This window comes from Manduca sexta, chromosome 25 (assembly GCF_014839805.1).
Source record: "Manduca sexta isolate Smith_Timp_Sample1 chromosome 25, JHU_Msex_v1.0, whole genome shotgun sequence".
In the NCBI taxonomy this organism is placed as follows: Eukaryota; Metazoa; Arthropoda; class Insecta; order Lepidoptera; family Sphingidae; genus Manduca; species Manduca sexta.
This window is the reverse complement of record NC_051139.1, coordinates 4064022-4073782: the sequence shown is the minus strand read 5'-3', so window position 1 is coordinate 4073782 and position 9761 is coordinate 4064022. Positions and strand designations below refer to the sequence as shown.

Below are 9761 nucleotides of genomic sequence, written 5' to 3'. Positions count from 1 at the left end.
GAAGGTATGTCCATTTCAATATGTTCCAAACCCCCTTAATTCCACTTTAAAGCCGAGTGAACATGTAACAAGCTGTAGTGCGTTATACCGCTAATTTCTAACTAATGGTTCATTGGAACACTAATTTACCCAGACCAGTGCTAAACCGTGTCTACCACTTAATTTATTAGTCGGATATGTAGCCGTTTGTCTGTGTGTACATAAAATTAATCTCTCTGCTACACATAGGTATCGAATTGCTTAATATGGTATTGATTTGTGACGTTTTCGAAAGAGAAAGCTGTATATTTATAAGGATTAGGCAGGATTTTGTTTAACAGAATTGTGTTTAAACATTTTTTTTTATGTTAAGGGCCTGTTTCCAAAGTTTTAAGGAAATTTTATAAAATTTTAATGCAATTTATTTGGAAGCATGGATTAGAGTAGAGAGACTTATGTATTCTGTCGCCTAATACATTTATGTGAAGAGTAGCATTACGTATAAGTTGTGAAATAGGCCCTTATAATGTTGTCATTTAGAACAGCTTTATTGGGGACATTTTCTAAAAAATAAAATCAAATAATCATAATTGAATTTCTTATGTGTAGCGAACACAGAATACCTAACTAAATTAACTTCAGTTTGTTTTACTAAAAATATTGTAAACAATCGATTTTACGACTTAGTTCAATTCGCAGGAATTAATATTAACGTAAACAAACAGTAATTTTGCAAGGAAAATATTTTAAATGCCTTTAAATCGTAGACTGAGTTTACACTGAACATTACTACCTAGCTCTCGAATGAATATCAAAAGTGTGAAAGAGACAAAGCGATCGTGCGGCCCATAGACATAGAAAAAATAACACAGACCTACAGAAAAATACACGTACCCGAAAATTATAATCGCTTCACAGAATAGTCAATTTTGTGACCGCAATTCTGAGTCCATTCTCTAAGATTTAATTACAACACAATAAAAATTATAATTAAATTATATAGATTTGTGTACAATCAATTTCCTTCTATATAGGTACATCTAAAACTATAACGAATATCATTTCTTGGAATACCGCGTTATATCTGCCTTGAGAACAGTAAAAAGAATTAAATTACTCCAACAACAGTCCAAGGACTCGTTCACCGCGGATATTTCCGTTTTGTAGTATTCATATTGCTCTTGGAAATGTATTCATATTACGAATAAATGTTGTAGCCACAAACTGAACTTTAAAACAGACATCGTATGCAAAATAATTTTGACGTAATTAAAAGTTACTAAGTAATGTAGATAAAGGCAATGTGGTTATTCAACTTGACTGGTGGTCATATCATATACTATTGTTGGAAGAAAAATATTTTTGTGCGTGTATCTGAGACACTTTTTGCACACCGTCACCGCCGTTTGACACACCAAGTCAGATCGTAGCGGTCCGTTGATTGACGAAATATTTATGAAAGTATTTCTGAAGTCAGAAATGATTATTTTTATTTTAAATCATAGTCGCTCCAAGATCCTCTAATAATTACATTTAAATATATGGTTAAAAATGTTTATACATTGCTTTACTGTATACAAATTGTTTTTTTAAACATATTATAATTTCCTTCACACAATTAATATTGTACAAAAATCTATTCACTCGCGGTAATGTACACGGTACATAATGTAAACAAAAAAGCTGTTATTACTGGAACGGTTTGGTGCAAGTTGGAAACGCTTCGGGCTGCAACCGCTGAATATTCATGCACTTGTCTGACATAACAACGCGCTGTCTGCGATTGACTTGTAATGTAACTATGTTTCGATTTTTAATAACTCCACAATGGTAGGGAAAATGTATTGTTAAAGGAAACAAACTGACACCGGTAATGTTTGTATACGATATTTTATTTTTACTTTATTATATTGTTGTGTTCCGGTTTGAAGAGCATTGTAACTAGTGTAACTACTGGATATAATAAGACTTAAAATTTCATGGCTCAGGATGGCGAGCGCAGTGGAATATCAAACAATACTTTTGGTCAAAGTGTTGGATGGTGTTTCTACTGTTTATATGGGGTCGTGTCGCTTACCATCATGCGTACCGCAAGCTAGTATCGTCATTTAAAGCAAAAAAAAATACGGTTCTTTGTTTCCACATTTTATAAATGGTACGGCCTCGCTATAGGTAATTTTGTCTTCATCGATGTCCCAGCTCAATCCGAATGGTGCTATTGAAGTCCTACATAAAAAAAATATACCGCCTCCAAAAACCACTTAAAACTAAAAAATAATTCATCATTACCTATATATTGGTTACCAATTTTGGGTTGGTTCATCCAGTCGAAACTACTGAGGTAACAAGGAAATAAAATAAATATACAGTAAAATCGAGAACCTCCTCCTTTTTTTTAAATCGGATAAAACGAACAACCTTATCTCGAAATCTAACTTCATTGTCGTACATAAATTCTTTACTTATTCATTTGCCTCTTTTCCCATGGTTCCAAATTTACGTTAAAGTAAACTGAAAAATCCCATTTCATATACGAATAAAACAAAGTCACACCCAAACATACAAACTATTAAACTGCCAAAACAAGCTAATTTTAATCAAAATGTTTGCTGACACTTGGCCGCAATTCAAATCTGTACAAAGCGTTGCATAAAACAGCAATACAGAACGACAGCGCAAGCAAAGTCGGAAATGCACGCCGCACTTTACGATTATTGCTTCCCAGCGCTCTTAGCGCTAGTGGAAACTGGAAACTGAATGTTTGTTTTATTGTTTATTATTCCAAATAGGGTGTAATGCGAACGAGGGGATATAATAAAAATATATTAAAATCCAGGAAACTTTTAGTTGTTTTATTGACGATGAAACTACCGAAGATAATGGGCTTTGGAAAGGGTAATGTTTATTTTTCCTTCTGCAGTTTTCAGTTTCATTAGCAGTTTATTCTACAAAGTAGAATTGAAAACTTATTGCATTATAAAATGATAGTGTTTGATGGCCTAGCTTGCGCTGTACCACACCTCTCTGAAGGCCTGGGTCCGAATCCCAAGTCGGGCAATGATATTGGGGTTTTCTAGTCAATATCAGCCTAGACTCTGGAATTTCTGCCCGACATACAGGTAGCCTCGCTCCCTATCACGTCATGGGACGGGACAAAGACAAAAAATGGGTGCACTAGGTGGATGCCTCTACCTACCCTTTTAGAGATAAAGGCGTAATGTATTATAATTATAAAATGCATAATAGTATTATAACATGATAGTTGTAAAAATGAGCCTGTTAGAACCGAATATACACAGGCTGATTCCGGAATGTGACACACTTACGTGAGCCACTATGGCGGGTTTTAACACCTTGTATACGGTGGTCGCTATCCGTGCGGATATAAAATACATCCTACAGCTAGTACCACCACCTACTGCTATAATGATACCCCAGTAGTAAATGTACCGACAGTAAGTGCGGTCATGACATCATTTTGAATAACGAGAGTATTGCACTTGAGGACTGTCGTCAGAAGCATGCCATCCTACTTTACTAGACATACATATTACGCAATACACATGTTGACCTTACTAAGCGACGTCGCAAGAAGCCTCATCTTCAGTCGATACTCTAAACTCTACACCGTTTACTTTCAGATGCATAAGGATCAGTTTGTCTGGACGAGAAAATAATAAAAACTACAGTTTTCTCCGATGAATCTATTCTATAGAAATTATATCAGGTACCCCTACAAAAACCTATACAAAATAGAACCAACAGCAAAGACAATTAGAAACCGTTTAAACCCCACCGACAGTGATATGTTAAACTCACCGCACTATACCACATAGATTGGATTCCCACGCGAGTGTACCTCGGAGTAATCACAAGCAAAGTGTGCCCTACAAACAAGTCAATCTTAAACCGGGTTTGCATAGATTAGCGAAGCACTCGCTTTCAGAACACATTTTGGATGTGCCTCAAGATGTAGGCGAATGGTTTAAACCTGCAATGTAATTTATGCTACCCATCTCTGTGGGTTTAAACTCTGTGGACTGTGAAGTATGAGTGGCGAAAGATGAAATTTCCAGAAAGGGAACCCATACGGATACTACTACGCATAGGTACTATGTATAGGTACATATAGGTACTACTATGCATAAATGCGGTCTGTAAATCGTTCTGAAGATAATTAGGATCAAATCTGATTATATGGACCCTTCGCCACTGTAAGTATCTAGGCATTTTGAGACTTAATATTGAATGATTCAAGGTAATGTTTATAGTATCACGTAATATTTTATATTTTTTATTATGGTGGTGGTATTGATTTTTGCAGTTATAATTTTTAGCGGTCACCATCGGGCTAGCGGCTTGCAAGTCTATTGGAAAATCTTATGAAACTCGAACTCTTATTCTATAGTGAAAGAACATCTCCAGACAACATTTCTTGTTGCCAAGAAGGTTCTAATAAACTAACAGCACCTTAAGCATCATCAAATCGCCAAATCCCCTCACCAAGACTTACCGGCACACATCCTAGTGCCGAGTCGTTATGCGACGAGCGGCAATCTGCATAATACGCAGACACCGCTATAAAAATGGTAATGCAACTCAGCATAGACTTTGGTTTCCAGTTCGGGGTAATAGGTCGCGCGTATCGCTTTAGGCTAATTTATATGGATAACGATTCCGTAAAGGTAAAGCGCGTCAACGCTTGTGGCATTGTTTAAATGAATATGCATATACCAATATTTTATTTTAGAGTATAGCATCCTGCGCTTTTGATGGGAAAGATTGGTTCGACAGTTTTTTTTAGGAAACTCAATGTGAATGGAGGTGTAGATGGTGAATAAAGTAAATAAATGAATAGGACCAATTCTAAATTATGAATTGGAAAGATTTTCCTCGAAATTGGATCTATTACGCAATTATAATTACAGGTCAAAAACCATTTGCACCAATCCAAAATGTGCATTATACTAGAGAAATTGGAATCGCACTCAAAGTCAATGCAAATTAAGCAAACTGAATCACTGCACCAGCTGTTATTCACGAAACCTCTTATACCAATATTCTACTTCCTAAATTCTATATTCCACGTTTGAATAAACATTTTGTATTTCTAACCAAGTCCCATCAACAATACACTGACAAACTCATCAGTAATCCAATCTCCAACCAAATCATGCACCGCACGCCATCGAATGGGGTTTCTGGTCTATCGCAGCCGCTAATAAAGGCATAGGATTCATAAATCCTGCCGAGGCAATAAATAATGGGAAATTGGCCACCCATGTCTCTCTGCATCAAATTGTTGCTGCGTGTGTGTCAACGCGGTTTAGGCTGCAGTGTTATATAGTGTTCTGAATAGATTTTGATATTGTCCTTGTAAAATGCAGGTTTTAGTGGGCATTTTAATGATAAAAACTTCAGAGGTGCGTGCCCTTTGGTGTTGAATCTCGGGGAAGTACACTCCACCGTGAATTATTATGCTATAGCTTTTTGTATTTCTTATATTGGACGGAAAATTGTTTACACTAGAAAATGACGGATGTAAAAAAATTTAAAATTTCAGAGCGAAAGTTGGTCGCGATGATTGCCATAATTATGTATGCCTCTGTAGGTACAAACTTTCTAGCTTCCTCTATGAAAACAATCGTTTGCAATAAACAATTTAAATATTATAGGTAGTTAGTTATAGACAGAATATTAGGACCAAATTTGTGCTCCGAAAATTGCCAATATTAATAAGTCGTTGACTTATTTGAATTTTTTGTGACAAGATGTTACAGCGTCTTTAGATATTAATAGTAAAATAAAATATTTATTAAAAATATGCTAATATGCGCAATAAAAACGTGCAAATCACGATATGAAATATTTTACATTGGTGTTTTGCTATTTCACGGTTGATTGAATAACCATCGCATGAGCGTTAAATTTCTGTATGACAATATTCTCAATGTCCGCTCTGTATAATGTTAGAATTCTTTGGTCTTTTTTTCGCCGGGAATAAACGCTTTATCGCTACCATCACTTGAGGGGTGAGTGGAACTGTTATGTTGGTTTCACTGGTCTTACGGCCCAATGTCGACACTCGGGAGTATAACATCATCAGAGCGGGCATTAGACCGAGTCCCTAACCCCTGTATACCCCACACCGGCATACCAACCAAAACATGCGATGGCCTTCTTCGGCGCAAACGGGATGACCTCGTGGTATCTTGTTGCACTAAGATAACTGCTAGACCGTCCCTAAGAACTCTTTTGTCTTAAAACTGTTTACAACCGTTCTATTATTACTTTTCCCCACAATACTAAATATTACTCCATAATTTCTCTTGGACCCGTAGCAATAATTAAAACGACTAACCCACAACTTGCAAGTATTATAATTGCTACAATTTTAATTAAACCAATTCGTTATCCAAATAACATTGCGTCTGCTCTTTTGTCGCCTTAATTGCCAATTAATGATATAAATCGGTATAATCTGTTAAAACATTTACGCTACTGAAATGGAATTTTAACTGTTGTAATTGAATTAAAATAATTGTTTTATAATTTATAAAATCTATACAAAGCTCATCAATTTTCTTAGTCTTTATGTGAAATTATGAATACGGTTTTGTTTAGTTTACGTTTTATCGGATAGTATATTGCGATCACAGCTAGCGATATCCTACTAATATTATAAATGCGAAAGTTTGTGAGAATGGATGTATGTTTGTTCCTCTTTTGCGAAAAAACTACTGAACGGATTTGGATGAAACTTTACAGTAATATTGATTATACATCAGAATAACAAATAGGCTACAATTTATAATGATTTTATGAAATTTGGTCCTAATATAAAAATATATATCAAGTCAGTCGGAAAAAAAAATATCCCGAAAAACTCCTTCAAACAACTTCAGGCGAAGCCGCGAGCAAAAGCTAGTCTTTTATAAATTTTATTTATTATACTACTTTTAGCTGCTGGATATATTTTATATCCGCCCGGATAGCGACAACCTTACACAAGGTGTTAAAGCCCGCCTAGTAACACACGTAAGTATGTCGCGTTCCGAGATCAGCCTGTGTATATCCGTTTCCAATATACCAGCATAATTGTGTCGACTGCAGGGGTAATCATCTCTCGTCAGTCGACATTCTATTGAGCTCCACTCCACTTACTGTCAGGTGAAGTGGGGTTACTTTTGCTATGCCCGTTTAAAAAAAATACCCAGATTTTACACTCCACCTAATGTTAAGCAAAGTTAAGCCCAAAGAAAGTGCAAAGATGTTTATTATCAGAATAAGATTTTGATCATAGGTGATATTATAATTATTAATATTCATATATTGCGTATTCTTATCATGCTCTTGAACCTTATTACTTTTTAAAATCACTTAATCTACTTATGTATAATTATGACTAGCTGTAATAAGTTTCCGTGGTGTAGCGGTTATCACATCTGCCTAACACGCAGAAGGCCCCCGGTTCGATCCCGGGCGGAAACATTTCTTTTTTCATTCACTACACTTATCATCTTATTTTGCTTATGAATAATATCAAGGTCTTTAACTTGTGCTGAATATTTTATATATTATAAAGAAAATAATTATAAATAGCATTTAAGGTGGTAGCTCAAGGTCCATTTTCATACATTTTGTTTCGGCTTTAATCTGGGTAACTAAACAAGTATTGGCAAGTAAAGAATTTAAATTCACGTCTAGTTAGTGATTAGTTCTCGCAGTTGAAAGAAAAACGTAAAAATAATTAATAATCATGGATATTTCTGCCTTTAAAATTTCGTCATATTAACTCTTAAAGGCCGAAATATCCATGATTAAATCTTCAAACTGTTAAATAACCTACTACCACCTTAACATTAGACATTATCAGTCTTACTATCAAAATCTGCCATCTTACCTCTTAATAAGGTTAAAACTAGGTAACTGGTGATGTTTTTAACAGCTGTTTAAGCAATTCTTAACCACCACTTACGCTTAAACAAAATTATAAGTAAGGCTGTATGTTTATAAATATAAAATACACATCCTGTCAATCGAACGGTTCTGCAAGTTTTCCTTTTGCGCTCCCAGCTGAATTTCAATATTAATTCTTCGCTTTACTGATATTAAAATAAATCTGTTTTCAATACAGTAAATGCGATACCGTAGCGCTTCAATTAAATATGGAAATATTTCAATAAAAATATTAAGTAGATAGCAGAATTGATGGACTTTATTTTCATAACCATAAGAGCATTCAGAAGCAGTCAATATAATACTTTTCCGCTTATTAAAATAACTAATCTATTGGAATATGATTATGCGCACATAAGAACGTAAAAATAAGAACTAACCGCCTTATACTCCAGCCAGGAGCTCACAATTCAAAACTATTACGTACCTATATTAAATTTAGATTATTAGATTTAAAATTTCAAAGGTATTTCAGATTTCGTTATTCTAAAATCTAAGAGACTTCGTCTTTCAATCTAGATAAAAATAGTCAACGCAAACTACAAGGCTTAAACTCTATGCTAAACATGATGGAAGTGTAATAATAAATTCAAAACTCCGTCTTCAACATTCCACATAATTCCGCACAGTAAAAACTGTCTTATAATTTTTCCACCATAAATAAACTAAACCAAAACCACTACGTCTGAGAGATATTTTTATAAATTATTATGTACAAAATGTAATTAAAATTTTCACCATCATTGTCACTGTTAACGAGCTGTCGCCATTTAGCCGTCTAGTTTACCATACATTCTGTATAGAGGCCTTGTGTTTCCGCACCATCCCTGTATAGTATATCGCTGACACGTATACTTTCGCTATAAAAACAACTAACCTCACTCAGGACACAAATTATCCGCTAACATAATTTTGCCAGCACCAATAGACTTTATTTTAAGGTGGTAGGGTAGGTTATGGCTTGGTGGTATACAGAATTAAATGAGGGTGGAACAAGATAATGATGTAGACGCGGCCCTCGGATGTTTTTCCTCACTGTCAACTGTGGAATTTTTGATATGACAGTAAAAACTATTATAATTTAGAATTATTGTGTGTTGACTCATTAAAGTGATTTGCAGTTCTTTTTAACATTTTCAAAATAATGATGCTAGTGGTTGAGTGACAAGTCATTATGCGCTGAGAACTATAAGGCAATGACTATTGTATATAATGTTTTTACAAATATAATGGTCTCAGGAAATCAATTTATTTTAAATAATTGGTATATTTATGCTCTACATCACACAGTACATTCTAGCAAAAAAAATATCTTAAGGAGCACATGAACTTAAAAAACCAAACGACGCAAACTCCGCTTTAAAACGAAATAAAATGTAAATTACCGTACTGGAAATATCGTAAGCGACGCGAATTAGTTATACGTTTTTCAATACGTTCAATATTTTTATAATAACAACCAAATACAAAAACCATTCATTGGAAACGTCGCATATAGAGATGTATCAATGGAAAATACATTAAACCCTTTCAAGATTGTTGTAAGTTTTCCACGTCTGTGCTCTTGAAATGCATTGAAAATATGAATTCGAATACTTGCTCTTAGAAAATAACAATTGACTGGAATGAAACCTTAAACGTATTGCTGTGGCGTCTACTTTAGATTTATTTGCATAGGAATACTATATTTACTAGGCACTTGATATTCGCGTCTCTGCTTGTTTCTGGAAAAAAATATACTATGGAGTTTTATTACAGAGTTGGATTGTTCACTTATATGTTGTATTTTAGTTTCAAATTACGTGCAAATCGATTCCACGGTT

The 9761-nt window shown here is 34.6% G+C and overlaps 1 non-coding gene across 1 annotated transcript; it reads left to right on the top strand.

Moving 5' to 3' along the window:
- Positions 1-7397: 7397 nt before the first annotated feature.
- On the top strand, positions 7398-7470 carry Trnav-aac. The gene has a single exon. It is a non-coding gene; the product is annotated as a tRNA-Val (tRNA).
- Positions 7471-9761: the final 2291 nt, after the last annotated feature.